At 45.3% G+C, this 24,037-nt stretch overlaps 1 long non-coding RNA gene across 1 annotated transcript; it reads right to left on the reverse strand.

The window, feature by feature from the left end:
* Window positions 1–391: 391 nt before the first annotated feature.
* Window positions 392–23,663, reverse strand: LOC140458545 (uncharacterized). The gene is made up of 3 exons (XR_011953513.1): window positions 22,867–23,663; window positions 22,612–22,705; window positions 392–1,469 (listed from the first exon to the last, which is right to left on the reverse strand). It is a non-coding gene; the product is annotated as an uncharacterized lncRNA (long non-coding RNA).
* Between the last annotated feature and the right edge of the window lie 374 nt (window positions 23,664–24,037).

Raw genomic sequence — 24,037 nt, forward strand, 5'->3', positions numbered from 1 at the left:
CCTTCCACACTGTAGGGATTTTATTCTAAGTCTACACAGCAGGGTGTCCTTGGAGAAGGAGCATGTAGTGTGGATCAATGCTCTTGATGCCTTTAGATAGAGGTGGGCACCGCAGGGGATACAGTGCTTTATCTCCACCGCTGCCCCCTCCCCCCAACTCCAGTTTGATTTAGTCCCTTCTCACTCTGTCCCTTGTAATGATTTGCTTGGTCTGTAATGGGCTTTGTTTGGAAATGTTCAATTGGTTACACCAATGGTTTACTGCTGGTGATTATATGTCGAGATTAGAGTGGTGCTGGAAAAGCACAGCAGGTCAGTCAGGATCCGTGGAGCTGGAAAATCAATGTTTTGGCGAGAGGCCTTCTCCAGCACCACTCTAATCTAGGCTCTGGTTTCCAGCATCTGCAGTCCTCACTTTTGCACTGCTGGTGATTATAGGTTAACCAAAAGAAAAATGGCATAATGATGATTTTGATGGTGGGACGGTTGCTGTGATCACATTTCTGGGTCAGAGAAATGGGGAAAACGAACGCTTCACAGCTCATAGAACGAGAACTGAAAAGCAGTTAAATCAAACCAAAGGTTCAGACAGGGAGGGAATACTTCCCTGGAGTTTGAGTAGCTGGAAAGTGATGGTGTCTGGGAATAGACAGGATTTTGTTTTACAGGAGGTTGAAAGCTTTAATACTGTTATATTCAGACAGTTTACGTTATTTTCTTTAATTTTATTTGCTGTGCAAAAAGCTTTTGCAACATTTTAAAGCCAAAATTTAGAAACCTTGTGTTAAAGATAAATGTTAAATAAAATCCATCAAACCATCCCTCACTGAAAACTGATGTGGAAGTGCAATCTCCTGGAGAATCCCTGCCTACTCCTTCCTACCCGGGCTCCATGACTAGATACATACCTGGGAGATAGCAGCAGGAGGAGACCATTCAGTCTTTCAATCCTGCACTACCATTCAATGGGAAACAGCTGACCATCCAGCTCAGTCTCCTGTTCCTGCTGTGTTCCAATCCCCTTTCATGACTTTACCTCGAAGAACTATGTCTAAGTCCTCCTTGGGCTTCACTGCCTTTTGTTCCAGTGGCGTTGCAGTGTTACTGTGTGGGTGTAGGCAGGGGTAATGTGATGGTGCTGCCTCCTGGAGGATGCACTCAGCGTCCCTCTCCATCCTGCAGTAACATCAACTGGGTTTCCGCAACTAGAGATAGAAACCGTTTCCAGGATATGGGCATCACTGGCTCAGCCAGCATTTATTCCCCATCTCTCGTTACCCTTGAGAAGATGGGAGTGAGCTGCTGTCTTGAACCATTCACAGTCCATTTCGCACAGATAGACCAACAATGCCGGGAGGGAGAGTGTTGCAGGATTTTCCCCATCTTTGGTTCTTCAATTGCCGGGTAACTTAATCACAATCTGCACGTATTTTGAGATTTCAGTCTGCAAATCTTCACTATCTAGCACCCTGTATAAAAGGAATATGTACAGGTTAGAAATTCAGAGCAGACAATTCTAGTTTCTCTGGAATATCTTTTTCCCCTTCCTTCCCCCAAAGCTGTAACCCTCCAGCCCACTTACTCTCTCCCACCATTCTGACTCTCCTACCCCCAAATGTACACCCTCCCCATTCTCATCGAGTTATTGATAAACAGGTCCATGCCACCACTTCCCATCCCTGGTTACACTCTGCACCCTTTCTGGGTTCACTTCCTTTCCCTTCAATTGCTGCAAGTCAATAATGTAACAGCAGAATGAAACAAAAGGAAACAGAAAGGGAGGTGGCAAATCCTGGACAGAAGAGGAACCTTCAGTCTGGGAGAATGGGTCAGATTCTTCCTTGTTTCCCATTGGTCAATTCCCAGTGTTATGACAAGTTGCGAATGGAACTTGGTCCCATCTAGGCGTAGTGTCACTTTGACCCCCCAACTGATCAATACTACAGGCAGATGCGTCCCGTTTCCTGTCAATCACAGTGTGAAATGCTTTCTGCTAGTTACCCCAAAGAACATGCTCCAAAACCAGCCCACATTCTGTACATGTACAGTGCTGGGTTTCCCCACACACGTGTGGTCCCTGCCTCAGGGCTTGTAGGAGTTGTAGTCCCCATGAAGCCTCTGGAGACCTGTCCCTGGAAAGTGAAAGAAAGTGTGGGCTGGAGGGTGTTGTGTATAGGATACCCATTCAGACACACAGGACATGTGGGCTGTCACTGGGATTTACTGAGACATCCGCTTAGACACCCGGAATTCTGACGTAAGGAATATACCTTCAGCCAATTGCGGGGTGGGGAGGTTAATAATGGGCAGCAGATTTTAAGCAGAGGTGGCTCAGTGGCTAGCACTGCTGCCTCATAGCGTCAGGGACCCGGGTTTGATTCCAGCATTGGGTAACTGTGTGGAGTTTACACATTCTCCCCATATCTGCATGGTTTTGTTCGGTGCTCCAGTTTCCTCCCACAGTCCAAAGATGTGCAGGTTAGGTGGATTGGTCATGCCAAATTGCTCACAGGGTCCATGCATGTGCTGGTTAGGCAATTAGCCACGGGAGATGCAGGGTTACAGGGAATGGGTGGGTCTGAATGGGATGCTCATCATATGGTTGGTGTGGAATCGATGGATGAATATCCTGTTTCTGCATTATAGGGACTCTATTCTATTCTCATGAGGAAGAATGTACCTATCTCAATGTGTTGTGAATCTGTGGAATTCCCTATTCAAAATGCGGTGGTGCCGGGACAATGAGCCAATTTAATGAAGAGATACAGATGTTGAATTTGCAATGGGTTGAAGGGCGAGAGAGAGAGCAGGTGGGAAAATCCAGCTGAGACCGAGGTGAGCTCAATCATCACCATATTAAATGGTGGAGCTGGTTCGAAGGGCTGCATTGCCTCTCCTGTGCCCAGGGCTTATCTTCTTACGGTAATAACTGGAAAGATGAATCCAAAACTCACCACCTTCACCAAAGGAGATTTTCAGAAACAGCAGGATAGTCAGGTGGGTTAGCGTTCCAATCTTAGATAGTGGGGAAGCGTGTAGGAGATAATGATTTTGCAATTTTAAACTGAGGGGAGACAGTGATTTATGGTTTTAGATTGCGTCATACATTCACAGCGTCCAGAATACTCTGTTGTGAATATCTATCCTGTACTTTATTACAAAGCCAAGGTCGCTGACAATGAAACCCAAAACACCCAGGAAACATTGCCCCCCTCGTAATCTGATAAAAAGACTTGTCATAAGTCTGATAGAATTTAGAACACAGATGGAAAGCAGAAGATTTAATCCAATCCCAAGATACTGTGCTTAAACAAAGGAGACTATAATAGGAGGAGGCAGGAGTTGGCGAATGCAGAATGGAAGCAAAGACTTTACTGTGGGACAGTTCTCAGACAGTGGAGTAATATCAAAGTAATTTTTCAAATTTCTCAGCAAAAGTACATCAGTGAAAAGGAAGGACTGTAGGAAAAGGAGTAATCTGCCATGTCTAAGGAAATAAGGGATTCTATCAAATTGAAGTAGAAGGTATACAAACTGTCAAAGACCAAGGATAAATTCAGAGATTGGAAAAACTTCAAAGATCTACAGAAAGCATGATGGAATTGGGATAAAAAGTGATGAGTAGCTGTCTGCAGGGACAGAATAGCCGTTTACCCTACTAGAGGGGAACATATAGCCTCTGTAATTGTTGAAGCACTTAACTGTTACCATAGAGATAATCCTGATCAAATTAAAAATCACAGCACACCCCAAAAGCTTGTACTTCTAAATAACCCTGTTGGACTATAACCTGGTGATGTGTGGTTTTTAACTTTGTCCACCCCACCACCGGCTCCTCCACATCAGAATCCTGATAGACAGCCCCACGGAAACTGAAGTTCCTGTCAGCTACTTGAGGGAGCCACAGGGCCGTGGGGGAGGGGTATGTGGTTTAACCACAAAGTGCTGAACTGAACTAGACTTTCTAACTGCCGTTGCCATGGTGATAATACTGAGAGACAGTCTCTATTCAAGGTCCCAAACAACAAAGGTTTAAGAATGGGAGTGGCACATCCGACAGGCGGGGAGTTACCTGATGCTACCTGGAGGTGTTTTTCATGTACACTATCCATGTAGCTGCCATGTTTCATCAATAAAGACTCAAAGAAGACCTCTCAGAGTTCTGTGCCGAGTTATTCCTATCCAGCAGGGTTCAGGAATATGAGTTCACAGCAGTCAGTCTTCACAGTGGAGGATACGAAGAACATGCCAGTAATTGATAAGGAGAATGAGGAAGGTGAAGACCAAGAAACAATCATTATCATGAAAGAGTTAGAGCTGGGCAAGCTAATGGAGCTAAAGGTAGACAAGTCTCCTTGCCCCGATGGAATACATCCCAGGATACCAACAGAGTTAGGGGGAGAAATAGCACATGCACTTAGTTATAGAATCCTACAGCAGAGACAGGCCATTTGGCCCAAACTGGCCCATGCCGACCAGAATGTCCATCCACGCTAACCCCATTTCCCTGCACTTGGCCCATCTGCTTCTGAAACTTTCCTATCCATGTATTTGTCCAATTTTTTTTTTTACTTGTTATTAATATACCCACCTCAACCACTTCCACTGGCAGCTCATTCCATATACATGCCACCTTTGTGTCGAACAGTTGCCCCTCAGGTTCCCATGTATTCTTTCTCCTCTAACTTTAACCTGATGCCCTCCAATCCTTGAGTCCCTGGGAAAAAGACTGAGTGCATTCACCTTACCCATGCCTCTCATGGTCTTATACACTTCTATAAAATATTCCCCCGCAGTTTCCTCTGCTCTAAACAAAAAAGCCCTCACTTGTCCAACCTCTCCCTGTACCTCAGACCCCTGAGACCTGGCATCATCCTCGGAAGTTTCTTCTTCACCTTTCCAGTTGAATAACTTAAACTGACACTGCATTCATCACATTTCCCGTGTTTCCCCACGGCGCTGGAACCGATGTGACAACACCAATGGATTACAATCAATGATTGATAATTCACTCCATTACAACAATCCCATTTTCATAGCTTTTTCCATGATGCAGGAATCCTTTGGTCTTTCTGGTTTCATGGTTAATTGTCCTCATACAAAACCAATCTGTGGCTTGACTGTTCCAGGGAAATGTGCCATGATTTTTTAGACTTTCAAAAACCAAGTCCCCACGCTGACATGGACTTGGCTGTGTCTCAGTAATGTTCCCAGTCACACTGACATTTGAAATATTCGCCCACGGACAGAATGCAAACCTTTCCTTCCAGATGAAAAGGCCAATGATATTCCGATCGGCACGGATCCAGTAACATGAAGTACAATGTGAATTTCTCCACTGCAAATCCCCCCCTGTCAACACTCTACAGCAGAGAAAACAAAGCACTGGAGATCCTCAGCAGGTCTGGCAGCATCTGAAATGGTGACAGATGCAGGAAACATTGCAGCCTTGAAGAAGTGTTGAGATGATCACACCAGGCATGTGTGCTTGATGACCATTATGGATAAGATGGGGACAGGGATCCCTTTCTGGAAGGGCCTTGATGAGACCACACCTGGAGTACTGTATACACCTTTGTTCCCCCTTTCCAAGGAAGGCTCTCCTGGTTATTGAGAGAGTGTAAAGGAGGATCACCAGATGAGTCCTGGGATGTGAAGATAGTTGAGGACTGCAGATGCTGGAAGTCAGAGTCTGTACAATGTGGACCTGGGGAGGTGCAGCAGGTCAGGCAGCATCAGAGGAGCAGGAAGGTTGATGTTTTGGGTCGGGACCCTTTGTCAGTCTTGATAAATAACCCTGACCCAAAACGTCAACTTTCCAGCCCCATCGTATTCATGCTGGTCATCAAGCACCTATTTATGCTAGTCCAACGCTCTGGCACTCAGCGTGTGATCGATGTTGTAGTGCTTGGTGTGATCATCTAAACACTTCTTCAAGGCTGCAATGTTTCCTGCATCTGTCACCATTTCAGATACTGCCCGACCTGCTGAGGATCTCCAGCGCTTTGTTTTTTTTTTGCAGATTTCCACCATTTTGCTGAAGCACAGAGTCATAGACATGGAAACAGCTCCAGATTTTGTTGACTCACCTTCCTGGGATGTCAGGACTAATGGCTGAACAGGGACTCAATCTTCGTTTAATCCTCCTTTCCTTTGGCTTTCTGAGCCGTGAACTACATCACAAATATTCTACCTCCCATTCCCTGTCCTGAATCTGACCCATATAAGCCTACACTTTCGTTCCCATTCCCCTGCCAGACTAGTTACAAACTCACCAACAGAACTGGCAAAAGGCCCCACCAGATTTGTCTCAGCTCTGCCCGGGGGTAAACGGTCAGGCTGGTACAGGTCCCACCCGAAACAGTCCCAGTGCCTGAAGAATCATAACCCTTCTCTGGTACACCATTTCCCCAGCCACACATCCAGCTGATCTAGCTTCTCATTCCTGCTCTCATTAGCACATTGCACTGGGAGTAAGTCTGACATTATTACATTTCAGGAGCTACATTTTAATGCATCTCTGCTCTCCCTATGTCCAGCTTTCAGGCCCTCATCCCTGTTTAGCGATGTCGTTGGTATCTGCGTGTTGCACGACCACGGCCTGTTTACCCTCCAGCTCCAGAATATCCTGCAGCCACTCCATGATATCATGGATCTTGGCACCAGGGAGATTACATACCATCCTGGATTCATGTCTGTGGGCACAGAAGTGCCAGGCTGTACCCCTGATTATTGAATCCCCTGTCACTATCGCCCTGCCACTCTCATTCCTCTTGTTCTGAGCAGAGATCTCTGTGGTGTCATGAACCTGGCTGATGCTGATTTCCCGAGAAGCCACCCCACCCATTCCCGCCCTTCCAGAATCCCAAGTGGTATACAGTATCTGTATGAGAAGGGGATAACAACAGGGGACTCCTGTACTCACTGCCTGAGCCTTTTACTAGATCTGATGTTCACCCATTCCCTTTCTGCCTGTGTAACCCTCACCTGCAGTGTGACTAACTCCCTAAACGTGCTGTCCATAACATTCTCAGTATTGCAGATGCTCCACAGTGAGTCCACTCTCAGCTCCAGCTCTGAAAAGCAGTTTCCCAGTAGCTGCAGATGGGAACCCTTCCTGCACAACTAGCCGTCAGGGACACTGGAAGCGGCCCTTATTTCCCACATTGTGCAAGAGGAGCACACCACGGGTCTGAGGGCTCCTGTCACAACGTCTCTCTATATTCACCTAGTTAATCCCATTAAGAGAATTTAAATGAGTGAGTAACCTTCCTTCACTTCAAACATGTCCATTATAATGACAAAAAAAATCTTTACTTAAGCTGATATGTCATACTTTACAAACTTATATACTCCACAGGTATCACTGACAAATTGGCTATTCCCATTGGGACTGTGAATTTCTGAAAGGCCTGAACTAAAACAGAGTTTCAGCTTCACCTTCTCCCTGTCTCACCTCACTATTTACACCCAACTCCAAAACACTCTCATTGAGCCAAGCAGCTCTCACAGTGCAGCCCTGTCATTTTCATTGTCTGCTCACACCTACACTGTACTGTTCCAATGCACCTCAATGGGAGCTCAGGACCAGCATTGCATCTATCAATTCAGCCCTTTGTAACCCCAGAGTCAAAATTGACTTCAGCAGTGTCTGAATGAACAGACAGTTGTCAGAATCGGGAACGTTCCACCTGAAATGGTGCTGGAATTTGAGTCCACGAGAAATTTGCAGAGAACTGGAAGTAGGGAGTTTAAAGATCAAAGTTATAAAGTGGATGATTGAGACTAAATCTGACAGTTCCTGCAAGTAGACGAGGTGTAATTTGGATTAATCTGTGCTCCCTCTCAGGCCAATACCTCCTTCCACAGCTGCAGGGCCAAGAATTGAACACATACCCCAAGGGTGATCCAACCATGAACTTGAACATCTGTCTGATTTTGGCTTGACAAAAATATTGAAGATATTTTCCCAAAGACAAAACAGACAAACACAAACGTTTCTCCTTCCACAGTTAAATGCCAATGATATTCAGATCCCGATGACTCCGCTGACTGTAGATACTTGTTTATTGAGATCCCTGTCTCAATTATTCTCAATTAATATCCTATAAAATGAATTCACAAAACAAAGCTCACAGTCACTGCAAGATGAATAGTGAAGACAAACACTTCTCTTGGTATGCGTTTGATGTCTAAATGCTCCTCTTCAAATCACCCCGCCCCCACCCAGGTAGAGGACACGTGCATGCTCCTTGCTGTACCTTGCCCCAAAAAAAGATGGTTGCTATAACCCAGGACCTCTCACTGCCTGAGGCCCAAGCCATCTTCCCCTTTGCTGCAAACGTGGGACCAAGAGTTTCTAATTCAGACTAACGACCTGCCCAGAGTATAACTAAACCCTCCCAGTCTACACTGATACATTTCATCTGGTTTCTGCTGCCACTCTCCCCTTTCCGCCTCCTGCACACACCATGGGTTATCGCGGGTCCAGTGACCCTTCCTCAGAACCGATGACAGCTGGGAAAATTAGAATCCCTTCAGGAAACAGGCCCTTTGGCCCAACAATTCCACACCCACCCTCCGAAGTTTATCCCACCCAGACCCATTCTCCTATTACTCTCCATTTCCCCGAACTAATACACATCCTTGAACACTACGGGAACCTTAGCTGGGCCAATTCACCTCACCTACAGATCTTTGGACTATAGGAGATAGGGGTTAAAGAGTAAATAATAGGTGGGGACAGAGCACAAAGAGACACAGGAACATTTGGAAAGATAAAGGAGTGGGAAGTTGGAAAGCTGTTAATGGAGGAGACAGGAACCTTCTAGCATCTCAGTGGCGGTGGTGGAAATGGTGGCTGATGATCTACATTGTGCCTGCAAAAAAGACCCTGAGCTTCCAGTTGCCTGCTCTTTAACACACAAGACTGTTCCCTGTCCAACATCTCTGTCTCATGCTTACTGCAGTGTTCCAGTGAAGTTTGATGCAAGCTGGAAGAACACTTCAGAACATACCAAATGGCTTCCTATTTCAAGCACTGCAATTTCCCCTCACATGTGGTCAACAATGCCCTCCAGTGTATCTCCTCCACTTCCCACACCACTGCCCTTGAACCCCACCCCTCCAAATGCAACAAAGATGGAATCCCACCATCCTCACCTTCCATCCATATACAACACATCATCCTCTGCTCTTTCCACCATCAGATCCAACCACCTGAGATATATTTCCTTCCCCAACCCTTTCAGCATTCCACAGAGACCATACCTTCTGTGACTTCCACGTTAGATCCACGGTCCCCACCAACCCACCTTCCACTCCAAGCACCTTCGCTTGCCACTGCAAGAGGTGGAAAACCTGTGCCCACACCTTCCCCTCACCTCCATCCAAGGCACCACTTGATCCTCCTACATCCAGCAGAGATTTCCCTGCCCACCCAAACACCTCACCTATTGTGTCCCTTGCTCTCAGGACACCAAATTGTGGAATATTTCAGGGAACATTTCTGGGACAATGCACCAACCAACCCCACTGCCCTGTGGCCGACCACTTCGGCTACCCCCCACCCCATCCGCCACCACCCTGCCAAGGACATGCAAGCCCTCCATCCCAAATCCGAGCCACCCGGCACCTGGAGGAAGAACACCTCATCTTCCACCTTGGGAACTTTCAACAACGCAGCATCAAGGTTTCCTCATCTCCCACTCCCCAACTTATCTCAGATTCAACCCTCCAACTCGGCACTGCCCTCTTGAACATTCCCACCTTCCCATCTTCCTTCCCAATTGTCCATTCCACCCTCTCACCACGACCCTCCATCTACAACCAACTATTGCCACCCTAGCTCCCTTCCCCCCAACCCCAAACACCCCTCCCTATTTATCTCTCAGCCGTATTCCACCACCCACATTTCTGATGAAGTGCTGACATTCCCAATACGTCAACTCTCCTGCTCCTTGGATGCTGCCTGACCTGCTGTGCTTTTCCAGAGCCACACTTTAACACAAACTGGAAGAACAACACCTCATCTCCCACTCGGGAACCCTGCAACCCTCTGGCTTCAACATCAAATTCAATAATTTTAGGTCCTGAACTCTCCCATATCCTAGTGTCTTTGCCCCCTACCCCACATACCTGGCCTTGTTATTACGTAGCCTACCATTACACACTACCTATGGTTAGCCACTAACAGTCCCCATAAACAGCTATTCACCCTCCCCCCATCAGATCGTTATCCACTCCATTGTCCAACTGCTCCTATCTCTCTCTTTGGCCTCTACCCCCACCTATCATTTACTCCTTAACCCCTACCTTCTGCATAAAAACAGACTTTTTTTCTCAGTAACATCAGTTCCTGAGGAAGCATCACTGGATGGAAAATGCAAACTGATTTCTTTTCACAGATGCTGCCAGATCTGCTGAGCTTTTCCAGCACCTTCTGGTAGTTGTGGGTGATTTACAGCATCCGCAGTTCTTTTGGTTCTAATTTACCCGGAGTATCTAATTCAGGTCCAGCAGACTGAAACAGTGTTTATCAACCTTCCCAGTCCACACTAACTCCATCTCTCTCCCAGTATCTGCTGTCTCTCCCACTCCTTCACATTCAGTCCCCCCTCACAGTGACACTGCGCCTGCAAAGCTGATGGTCATGTGTTGGCCTGCTGGACCCACCCCTCATTCACTCCCATTGGCTGGAGGATCATGCCAACTCTCCTATTGGTCTGAAGCTGTATCAATCAGCCAGGCCCCATTGTGACCTGAGTGGTGGGATCCTCCCAGGTGCATCAGAGGCTGAGGGGTGACCTCAGAGGTTTATAAAACCATGAGGGGCCTGGGTAGGATAAATAGACAAGGTCATTTCCCTGGGGTCGGGGAGTCCAGAATGAGAGGGTGTAGGTTTAAGGTGAGAGGGAAAGAATTTAAAATGGATCGGATGGGCAATTTTCTTTCCCCCACTGAGGTTGGTGCGTGTATGGAATCTTCTGTCGGGAAGTGGAGGATGTTGGTACAATTAAACCATTTGGCATTTGGATGGGTATATGAATAGGAAGGGTGTAGACTGATATGTGCCAAGTGTTGGCAAATGGGTATAGATTAGGTTGGCATATTGGTCAGCATGGACCAGTTTAAACAAAGGGTTTATTTTCATGCTGTACATCCCTACGGCTCTGCCCTGTGATGAGCTTCATCATTCACAGTGAATGAGTCAGTATCACAGAGCACAGGGACTGGAGGCTATTCAGCCCATTGGGGCTGTACTCTCTCCCTCTGGAGATGGTCCCAGTCAGTCCCAACTCACCTCCCATTTGGACAGAGCCCTCCAAATCCTTCCTTAAAAATGTTAAATTTCAAATTTGTTTTGACAATAACTACGGAATCTGCATCCAGCTGTCGGTCAAACTGTTCCAGATGCTCAGAACTTACTGAGTAAAATAATCTTCACATTTTTCTTTGCATTATTTGCCAGTTACCTGAAAATAGTTACTCAAAATTGTGACGTTAAAAATTTCTCACTCTGTCTCTCTGTAAATGAAATACCCTGGAAACAAATCAACTCCTGGTCGAAATCACTGCTTATCCTTCTCAGCTCCAAGGAGAATTGTCTGACCTGCTAACTCTCCATAAAAGAGAAATCTAAATTTTAATTTATTAGTGCCAGAGATGTACAGCACAGAAACAGACCCTTCAGTCCAACTTGTCCATGCCGACTAGATATCCTAAATTAATCTCGTCCCATAATCCAGCACTTGGCCCATAGCCTTCTAAACCTTTCCCAATCACATATCCAGTGAGAGGCCTTTTAAATGTTGTAACTGTACTGGCCTCCACACTTTCTCTGGCAGCTCATTCCATACACATACTACATTCAGCTTGAAACTTTGCCCTTAATATCCCTTTTCAAACTTTTCCCTCACGCCTGTGTTTTCTAGTTTTGGACTCACCTAAACAGGAATAAGACCCTGGCTGTTTACCCTATCCATGCCCCTCACGATTTTATCAATCTCTATGGTCACCTCTCAGCATCCGATTCTCCAGTGAAAACAGCCTCAGTCTATTCAGCCTCTCCCTATAGCTCAATCCCTCAACCCTGGCAACATCTTTGCATCTTTTCTGAATCCTTTCTAGTTTCACAATATCATTCCGAGAGCGGGAGACCAGGACTGAAAGCAGAATTCCAGAAGTGGCTGAATGAGTGTCCTGTACAGCCGCAAAATGGTGTCACAACTCCTGTACTCAATGCACAGACCAATAAAGGCAAGTTCACCAAACACTTTCTTCACTACCCTGCCTATCTATGATTCCACTTTCAAGGAACTATGAACCTGCACTCCAAGATCTCTTTGTTCAGCAATACTCCCCAGGACCTTCCCATTACGTGTAAAAATCCTGCCCTGATTTGCTTTTCCAAAATGAAGAGCCTCACATTTATCTAAATTAAGCTGCATCTTCCACCCCTCAGCCCATTTGATCGGAGTCTCATTGTACTCTCAGGTAACTCTGCTGTCCATTGCACCTCCAATTTTGGTGTCTATTGTAAACCTACTAACCATAGCTCCTATATTCACATAGAAATCATTTATATAAATGGCAAAAATCAGTGGACCCAGGAACCAGCCTGACAGCATATTGCTCATCACAGGCTTCCAGTACAAAAAGCACCCTCCACTATGACACTGACTGCTCAGCAAGGTTAGAGCTCATGGCATACAGGGAGATCTAACCATTTGGATACAGAACTGGCTCAAAGGCAGAAGACAGAGGGTGGTGATGGAGGGTTGCTTTTTAGACTGGAGGCCTGTGAGTAGTGGAGTGTCACAAGGATCAGTGCTGGATCCACTACATTTCGTCATTTATATCAATTACTTGGATGTGAACATCGGAGGTATTGTTAATGAGAAGACACCAAATCTGGAGGTGTAGTGGACAGTGAAAAAGATTACCTCAGAGTACAATGGGATCTTGATCAGATGGGTAAATGGGTTGAGGAGTGGCATTTTGGGAAAGCAAATCTTAGCAGGACTTATACACTTAATGGTAAGGTCCTGAGGGATGTGACTGAACAAAGAGACCTTGGAGTGCAGGTAGATAGGATAGCGAAGGCGACATTTGGTATGCTTTCCTTTATTGGACAAAATATTGAGTACAGGAGTTGTGAGGTCATGTTGCGGCTGTACAGGACATTGGTTAGGCCACTTTTGGAACGTTGCGTACAAATCTGGTCTCCTTCCTATTGGAAGGATGTTGTGAAACTTGAAAGGGTTCAGAAAAAAATTACAAGAACGATGCCAGGGTTGGAGGATTTGAGCTAGGCTGGGGGTTGAATAGAGGTTGAATAGATTGGGGCTGTTTTCTCTGCAGCGTCAGAGGCTGAGAAGTGATCTTATCGATGTATATAAAAACATGAGGTGGATGGATAGGATAAATAGACAAAGTCTTTTCCCTGGCATCGGGGATCCCAGCTCGAGAGGGCATAGGTTTATGGTATGAGGGGAAAGACTTTAAAGAGAATTGAGAGGCAACGTTTTCACACAGAGGGTGGTACGTGTATGGAATGCGCTGCCAGAGGAAGTGGTGGAGGCCATTACGATTACAACATTTAAAAGGCACCTTCATGTGTGTATGAATAGGAAGGATATGGGCCGGGTGCTGACAGGGGGGACTAGATTGCATTGGGATATCTGATCAGCATGTACTGGTCGGACTGACGGGTCTCTGTTTCTGTGTTGACCTTCCAGCCAATTCTGTATCCAAACAGCTAGTTCCGCCAGAATTCTATGGTATTGAACCTGCTAACCAGTGTGTTGTGTGAAACCTTGTGTCTTTCTCAAGTCAAGTTACTGATTTCAATGCACAAAGCCATGCTGACTCTCCCTAATCATTTCTTGCTTTTTCAATGACATGTAAATCCTGTCCCGGAGAATCCTTCCAACAACTTCTCTGCCACTGACTTCAGGCTCACCGGTCTATAGTTCCCTGGCTTTTCCTTACCACCTTTCTCAAATAATGGCACCCATCTTCCAGCACCTCACCTGTGGCGATTGATGATACAAATATCGCAGCGAGGGGCTCAGCAAAAGCTTCCCTAATTACCCACAAAATTCTGGGATACACCTGATCAGATTCCAGGGATTTATCCACCTTTATGCATTTTAAGACATCCAGTACCACCTCCTCTAATATGTACACTTGCCAAGTTATCACTATTTATTTCTCCAACATCTCTAACTTCCATATACCCTTTCAGTAAAATCTGACATGAAATACTTACAGAATCTCTCCCACCTCCTGCTGTTCCATAGACAGTCTTGTTGATCTTCGAGGGTCACTATTCTCTGCCTAGTTATTCTTTTGTCTTTAGTGTATTTGTAGAATCTCTTTGGATTCTCTTTAAACCTATTTCCCAAAGCTATCTCATGTCCCCTTTTTTGCCTCCTGGTTTCCCACGAGTATACTCCTACTGCCCTTATAGTCCTCTAGGGATTCACTCAAACAGAGTGGTCTGTACCTGCCATATCCTTCCTTCATTTTCTTGACCAGAGCCTCAATTTATCAGGTCATGCAGCATTCTCGACGCCTCCCAGCCTTGGCCTTAACAGGAACATACTGTCTGCGTACTCTCATTGTCACAGGCCTATGGAGGCAATGGCAGATGAGGACAGAGAAACAATCATTATCAGTAAAGAGGTCGGGTTGGGAAAGGGAACAACTCATCCTTATCTCTATAATTCCTCTTGAGCCTCAGAACTATCACTATCTCTGGGATCAAAGACATCTCAATCTCTGCAAAATCCTCCAACCACTAATCTCAATTCTCAACACACTTTCTATCTTTAATCTTGTCCACCCTATCAAATCTCTGTGATGTGCCTTTCTTTAATTCCAGCCTTCAGGATAACCCATTTTTATTTCAGATTCCTGCACCCAGAGCTCCACAATGTCCCACTTAACCTCTGTCACATTTTCCTCCAAAAAACATTAATCAATCACGTATCATCTATTCTAATATCACCTTCTCTGACCTGGCTTCTATTGTGGCTGGTCATTTTCCTATATTACGCGTCTGTGGTCGACACGACAGAAAACGGTTTTGTGGTCCATTGGATTTATGCTGGAAAGAAATCTCTCAGCTAACTATTTTAATCCCATTTTCCAACACAGAGCCCATAGACCTGTCAGCCTTGGCCTTGCAAGTGTGTTCCTAAATAGATTTTAAATGCCTTCAGGATTTCTGTCTCTCACTCTCTTCCAGACAGAGAGGTTCAGTGCAACTGTTGCTCGATGCTATCACCCACAGGGTTCAGAGCAGCTAGGTCTGTGTGAACCACAGATCGCCCACACATTGTTGAATGATGGCAGGGTCCCTGAGACGGGGCACAGGAGATTTACCAGGATGGTTCAAATAATGGGGGATTTTAGTTGCAGAATGTGTGGGGCTTTTTTAACATTAATTGTTCACGTGACATGTGTGTTGCTAATACACATCAAGAATAAACATCTGCAATTAATGGACTCTCATTTTCAACCTCTCCCCTTGCCTGTGCTGTGGTAATATTCAGGTTAACCACTACCAGACATCTCTAATGAGAGAGCAGTCCTAAGGTCGGGTAGGACAATGCTGACTTCACCTTTTACACAGTGATGCCACTGTGCCTCGAGGGTGGGGAAAGGGAATGCTGAAGGTGGTGGATGGGAAACCACTCAGGTACAGTGCTTTATCCTGTAGGATGTTCACTTTCTTTAATATTGTTTGGGGGGTGGGGGGGTGGGGGGGGGGGGTGGTGCACTGATGCAGGCAAGTGGAGAATGTTCCAACACAACCCTGATGTGTACCTTATAGAGAGCAAACAGACATTGGGGAATCAGGGGTTTGGGGAAACTGAGTGTGTTCTCCTTGTAGCAAAGGAAATTTGGGGAGTTGTGACAAAGTGGTTTACAAAAGTTACACATTATAATAATAAACCTTACACCCATCAGCTCAATATACAAGGATTACAGGACACATGTTGAAGATTTGGGAAGATCTATTGAGAGGATGGTTTGATTCAAAGGAGAACTTTTATTCAGCAAATGGCATTGATCTGGAACACAATATGAATATCCAGGGCCTGATGTATTGAGTAATTCTGTCAGAGTTTGGCGTTACAACGACTGAGATTACCATCTGAACATCTGTCTGTTATACAAGTTTATAAAATCCGTCACTGTCAGTTCAAGTTTGAAACTCATACAATTCCCTCCTCCTGGCCCAGGAGGACAGTACACATTACCCCTGGTGGAGGTTAGCAGGCACTTCAAGGGCAAATCTATGTAGGTTTCTATGAGTTTCCACCTTGGGACTTCATGTGACTGAACATGGGACAGAATGTTGCAAGATTCAGTCAGATATGGAGAGCAGGATTTCCTTCCTTTTCTTTCCTTCCATTCTGCCGCTGTGCCTCATCAATAAGACATGGGGTGTGAAAGGCTCATGCAGCTCGATGGGCAAGTTGTCTCCATTCTAACCAATGGTCAACAAGCTCCTCCCGGTCATGAAACAGAGTATCCCTGAAAGATAGCAACTGCGCATGCTTCCCACTGCACAGTGCTCCCAGGACATGTTTCGAATAATGAGGGGGGGGGGGGGGGGGGGGTGGGGGGAAGTCTTTTAGAAAAGGCATAACAGGAAAGTTCCAAAAGGATTATAAACAGATTACAGAGAGATATTCACAGGAAACCTGGGCAACAAGTTGGCAAATAGAGTATAACTTGGGATAAACTGTAGAAAGCTGCACCACAAAGGGACTGGGGGAAAATGAGCAGGAAACACAGAAAGCGAGCACACAGTTACAGCATGGAATCAGGAAAGGGAATGGAATGCTGTCCCTTATTTCAAAGAGTTTGCAATATAAGAGTTTGGAATATATACCTTAGGGCAACTAAACAAATGGCAAGTGAGACCACATCTGGAGTAACGTGAACAGATTTGGTCACTTTAGTTCATGAAATAATGCAGTTTATTGGAGGCATTTCAGAGAAGATCCATTGGGATGATCCCTGTTTTGAAGGGATTATCCTGTAAGCAAAGGCTGAATAAGTTGGGAATATTCTTCCAAAGTCCACTGAGTATGAGAGGTGATCTCTTTGAAACATACAGGATTCTGTCAAGGTTTGACAGGGTAAATATGGAGAGGATGTGTCCCATTACGGGTGAGTCTTAAGACCATAAGACCATAAGACATAGGAGTGGAAGTAAGGCCATTCGACCATCGAGTCCACTCCGCCATTCAATCATGGCTGATGCGCATTTCAGCTCCACTTGCCAGCGTTCTCCCCGTAGCCCTTAATTCCTCTAGACAACAAGAACCTATCAATCTCGGCCTTGAAGACATTTAGCGTCCCGGCTTCCACTGCACTCCGTGGCAATGAATTCCACAGGCCCACCACTCTCTGGCTGAAGAAATGTCTCCGCATTTCCGTTCTGAAATGACCCCCTCTAATTCTAAGGCTGTGTCCACGGGTCCTAGTCTCCTTGCCTAACAGAAACAATTTTCTAGCATCCACCTTTTCAAAGCCATGTATTATTTTGTACGTCTCTATTAGATCTCCCCTTAATCTTCTAAACTCCAACGAATACAATCCCAGTATCCTCAGCCGTTCCTCATATGCTAGACCTGTCATTCCAGGGATCATCCGTGTGAATCTCCGCTGGACACGTTCCAGTGCCAGTATGTCCTTCCTGAGGTGTGGGGACCAAAACTGGACACAGTACTCCAAATGGGGCCTAACCAGAGCTTTATAAAGTCTTAGTAGTACATCTCTGCTTTTATATTCCAACCCTCTTGAGATAAGAGACAACATTGCATTCGCTTTCTTAATCACAGACTCAACCTACATGTTTACCTTTAGAGAATCCTCGACTAGCACTTCCAGATCCCTTTGTGCTTTGGCTTTATTAAGTTTCTCACCATTTAGAAAGTAGTCCATTCCTATATTCTTTTTGCCAAAGTGCAAGACCTCGCACTTGCTCACGTTAAATTCCATCAGCCATTTCCTGGACCACTCTCCCAACCTGTCTAGATCCTTCTGTAGCCTCCCCACTTCCTCAGTACTACCTGCCTGTCTACCTAACTTTGTATCATCGGCAAACTTCGCTAGAATGCCCCCGGTTCCCTCATCCAAATCATTAATATATAATGCGAACAGCTGTGGCCCCAGCACCGAACCCTGCGGGACACCGCTCGTCACCGGCTGCCATTCTGAAAAAGAACCTTTTATCCCAACTCTCTGCCTTCTGTTAGATAGCCAATCCTCAATCCTTCCCAGCAGCTCACCTCGAACACCATGGGCCCTCACCTTGCTCAGCAGTCTCCCGTGTGGCACCTTATCAAAGGCCTTTTGAAAGTCCAGATAGACCACATCCACTGGGTTCCCCTGGTCTAACCTACTTGTTACCTCTTCAAAAAATTCCAACAGGTTTGTCAGGCATGACCTCCCTTTACTAAATCCATGTTGACTTGTTCTAATCAGACTCTGCTCTTCCAAGAATTTAGAAACCTCATCCTTAATGATGGATTCTAGAATTTTACCAACAACCGAGGTTAAGCTGATTGGCCTATAATTTTCCATCTTTTGCCTTGATCCTTTCTTGAACAAGGGGGTTACTACAGCCATCTTCCAATCATCCGGGACCTTTCCTGACTCCAGTGACTCTTGAAAGATCTCAACCAAAGCCTCTGCTATTTCCTCAGCAACCTCTCTCAGAACTCTAGGGTGTATCCCATCGGGGCCAGGAGATTTATCAATTTTAAGACTTTTTAACTTTTCTAGCACTATCTCTTTCGTAATGGCAACCATACTCAACTCAGCCCCGTGACACCCTTTAATTTTTGGGATATTACTCATGTCTTCCACTGTGAAAACTGACGCAAAGTACTTGTTAAGTTCTCCTGCTATTTCCTTATCTCCCATCACTAGGCTCCCTGCATCAGTTTGAAGTGGCCCAATGTCTACTTTTGCCTGTCGTTTGTTTCTTATGTACTGAAAGAAACTTTTACTATTATTTCTAATATTACTGGCTAGCCTACCTTCATATTTGATCCTCTCATTTCTTATTACACTCTTTGTTATCCTCTGTTTGCTTTTGTATCCTTCCCAATCTTCTGATTTCCCACTGTTCTTAGCCACTTTATAGGATCTCTCTTTTTCTTTAATACATTTCCTGACTTCCTTTGTCAGCCAAGGTTGTCTAATCCCTCCCCGGTTAATCTTTCTTTTCTTGGGAATGAACCTCTGTACAGTGTCCTCAATTATACCTACAAACTCCTGCCATTTTTGCTCTAGTGTCTTCCCGGTTAGCCTCTGCTTCCAGTCTATTTTAGTCAGTTCCTCTCTCATGCCCTCATAATTACCTTTATTCAACTGTAACACCATTACATCAGATTTCGCCTTCTCCCTTTCAAACTCCAGACTGAACTCTACCATATTATGGTCGCTACTTCCTAAGGGTTCCCTTACTTTAAGATCTTTTATAGAGTCTGGTTCATTGCAAAGCACTAGGTCCAGAATAGCCTGCTCTCTTGTGGGCTCCATGACAAGCTGTTCCAAAAAGCCATCCTGTAAGCATTCCATGAATTCCCTTTCTTTAGATCCACTAGCAACATTATTTACCCAGTCCACCTGCATATTGAACCAGATTCTGGGTCAGTCGCGAAATCAAGGGTTCTGTTTCAGATTTGTCAAGTTTAAGGCAACACCGACACAGATTAGGGTTTCAGTAGCAATGGAGCTGGGGTGAGGAGGAGACAAGCAACGTTTTAGAAATTGGAATTTGTGGTGTTTGTGATTGTGTAGATGTCTGATCAGATGGTCACCTTGGGGTCAGATATGAGAGCAATATTGTGAAGAGTGTAGTTCTGCCTCAGACACTTCCCAGTGAGAGGGAGGGACACAGCAGTAAGGGAAATGAATTTGGAATAACAACTGAAGGCAATGGGTTTAACAATTACAGTGTTTCATTGGAGTGAATTGCAGCTAATTGAAGCGTGGTAAGCAGTTTGATAACTGAGTAATAGTGGAGTAATGGAGACGGATGATGGGGAGGGAGAGCTGGGCATTGCCAGTGTACATGTGAAACCTAACACAGTGCTTTTGGGCGATGTTACCTCCTGGCAGTGTGTAGGTGAGAAACAGGACGGACCAAGGATAGATCCTGGAGGGACACCAAATACAATGAACTCAGAAAGGAAAGGGAGAGTAGAGATGGAGCAGGATTTTTACAATGATGGTGAGGTCAAATATAAGGTTTTAGCAGAATGGGAGAGAACGACATAACCAGAAAAGATAGACAGACAGATCATGGAACAATATCTGTGAATTGCAAGGTTGGGGGGGGGGGGGTGGAGGGAGGGAGGGCGTTGACAAGCGGGAGGATTAGACAGATTTGGAATGTCCATGATTTAGCTACACTAGGGTAAATGGTCAAGATGACCTCTAATAAGGCTTGAAAAGGGACTCGAGGAAATGCAAGTTTAGGACTAAAATGAGGAGCACCCTTGTGAGGCTGTGTGGCTCGGTGGGCTAGTGGAGAGGGAGGAAAGAAGCAGAGGCAGCTGATTGGATTATCGCAATGTTATGGACAGAGAAACTCCATGTGCTCCTCACTCTTGTTGTTGGAGGGGAGGATGGAGGAGACAGGATAATGGACAGTGTTTTTATCTCCAAAACAATAAACAAAGCCTGTGATAGTGATTCTGAAAATAAGTGAACAAACCTGTCGTATTTATCATTTATCAAGAATATTAAAATATACAACTGAAGTTCAGGTTTGAATCCCAAATCGGTAGAGGGTGGCTCTGAATTCAAGAAAAACAAATGGAATGAAGAATCTCCTGTTTGCCATGGAACCATTGGGGATGTTTTTCTGCCATTGACCATGTCCTTGAGGGAAAGAAACCCGACAGTGGCCCATCAAATCACTCATTGAATTAATCACTGCACAGTCTCAACAAAGGAATGAAACTGGATGGACCACATTACATCTACCAATGCACTAGCAAATACAACCACACAATCAGCCCTCTTGACCCTGCAACCTCTGTCTCACTGTGGGCCAACGACAGCAGCAGAACTGTACTCCAGCCCAATCTGAAATCTCATGGCCTGATATCCCCCACTCAACCATTAACATCAAGCCAGGGGAATCAACCCTGGTTCAACAGTGAATGCAGGAGGGCATGTCAGGAGCAGTACAAGGCATACCTGAAAATGAGGTGCCAACCTGGTACAGCTACCAAACCTGCATGCCAAACAGCACAAGCAACACCAAATAGAACTAAGTGATCCCATAGCCAATAGGTCAGATCTGAGCTCTGCCACACCGAGTCAAGAATAGTGATGGACAATTAAACAACTCACTGGAGGAAGCATCACAGATATCCCCACCCTTACCGATGGAGGGGTCTCACACATTCATGCAACAGATAAGAGGACAGCATTAGCAGCGATTTTCAGCCAGCAGTGCCAAGTGGATGAGCCTTCTCCATTGGTCCCTGACATCACAGATATGGATCGACTTGGTTTAAAACTCATCCATTTCTTGATCTGATTTGAAATAAGTAGTGTAAAGGTATGGGCCCTGCCAATATTCTGGCAATAATACTGTTGGCTGTGCTCCAGAAACTGCTGCCCAACAAGACAAGTACTGTTCCAGCACTGGCACCTCCTGACTTTGTGGAACATTGCTCAGGGATGTTCCAACACAAAAACACAGGGCAGATCCAACTCAGCCAATTCCCCTCCATCAGTCCACACTCACTCAGCAGTGAGGGGATGGAAGGTGTCATCAACAGTGCTGTCAAGCACCTGCTCAGCAATAACCTGCTCAGTGATGCCCAGTTTGGGTTCTGCCAGGGCCACTCAGTTCCTGAGCTTGTTACAGACTTGATTCACAAACTGACAAACAGCTGAATGAGATGAGGATGACAGGCCAGACCCCCTCCAAGACCACTATTTCAACTTCAGTGATATCACCAGACCTCACCACAGTCTCAGCTCATTTGCTGAAGCTCTCATTCATTCCTTTTGTTAACACTAGATTTCATTATCTAAACCCACTCCTGGCCAGCATCCCACATTCACCCTCCCGATAATCTCAAGAATATTGAAAACTCTACTGCCGAAGTGCTCACTTGCACCAAAACTTGCTGATCAATAAAAAGACTCCCATTTGTAAGCAACAACAATTTACTTTCACACCTTTGAATTAATTCCTGGCTGTAATCATTCCTATCTCCCTGCACCACACACCCTTTCATATCTCAATAACTCATTTTAGTTCAGACTCTCAATGATGTGTTTAATTTTGAGTTCACCTGTGTTACTGTTTCTATAGACTCCAAGGGAACATGGTCTGGAATTCCCACCCTCTAAGATCTGCTTTCTTCCTTTAAGGCATTCCTGAAAAACTGCTTATTTGGCAATGGTTGTGGTCACTGGAAACAATATTCTCCATCTGTAGCCTTATGTCAAAACTTCTCAATAATATTTTTGTGAAATTAAAACCATGATGATTTGTACAGATATCTTCTATTCTTCAATATCACTGAGTGAATAATCTGTAATGTCTCTTACCCAACCACCTTCACCATACAAACTGCAGCAGTACAAGGCAGTCAAACATCACCCTCTCCACAGGCAACAAGGCTTTGGCATTGATCACTGGCTTCTGTGGAAGGAGAAATACACAGTTGATGTTTCATGGAGTGCAATATGAATCACAGGGAATGAAAATGGTGCAGAATTTGACTGTCAGAAATGGAAGGAAAATGCACTCGCTTATTGGAAAAAAGAATTCTAGACTGTCAAAGATATTGTGGAAAAAATAACCTGATAATGGAACATCATACGGTCAGGAGCCGGGCAGCAGTGGACAATTCATTTACATTCCTGAAGAAGGGCTTATGCCCGAAACGTTGATACTCCTGCTCCTCGGATGCTGCCTGGCCTGCTGTGTTTTTCCAGCTCTACGTTGTTCAATTCATTTACAAAACAGCTGTGAAAGTAATAGTAAAATACTATACAGAGCAAAAATATACCCATGAGAGACTGAGGAAGCTAGATAATGAACAAGTGGACATCAGAGAACCCAGAGGTGAACCAAAGCAGAGTTCACTTTTATGATCCCACAGTCAAAGATGTCTAGCACAGAAACAGACTTCTTCGGTCCAACCTATGCCAACCAGATATCCAAATCTAATTTACCTTCATTAAATCCTTTTTGCCACTCCTCAGCCCATTGGCCCATCTGATCAATATCCCACTGTACTCTGAGATAACCTTCTTCATTGCCCACAATACCTCCAAGTTTGGTGTCACCTGCAAACTTACTAACTATACGGCCTCTATTCACATCCAAATCATTTAAATGAATGACGAAACAAATCCAGAAAAAAAGTCCATTTCTCTGGGTTTGAATGTGCTCTGTGTAAATCCTGCCCTATGACTCTTTTTACCAGGGAAGGCTGCACATACACCCCTCTGAACTTTGCCCCCTACAAAGCTGGCGGCCGCGCACGTGTCCAGTGAATCATTGCCCCGAATAAAGATGGCGGCGCTCACTCGGGCCGATTACTCAAAGAGGCATATTCCCGTTTGCTGCAAAAACGGGACTGTAAGTTTCAAATTTGTATTTTCCGATGCGCAGCAAATGATTGTAAAACCTCTCAGACCATACCAACACCATTCCCCTCCCGCTTCCTGCTGTTTATTTCTTTCCTTACCGACAGCTCTCCGCACCCACCGCGAGGATGATCACGTGGTATAGTCTAGTCCCGCCCTCATTCACTGATTGGCCGGAGGACCATCTGCCCCGCCAGGTCCTCCAGCTCCTCCCCTGCCTCGGCATTGGTCCACCACTGACATCAATCACTTCTTCGGTCCAACCTGTCAATGTTAACCATTTATCCTAACCTGATCGATCTGAATTAAATCCTATCTGCCTGTCCTCAGCCCATTGGCCCATCTGATCAATATCCCATTGTATTCTGAGATAACCTTC

The sequence above is a fragment of the Chiloscyllium punctatum genome, chromosome 33 (assembly GCF_047496795.1).
Source record: "Chiloscyllium punctatum isolate Juve2018m chromosome 33, sChiPun1.3, whole genome shotgun sequence".
Lineage (NCBI taxonomy): Eukaryota > Metazoa > Chordata > Chondrichthyes > Orectolobiformes > Hemiscylliidae > Chiloscyllium > Chiloscyllium punctatum.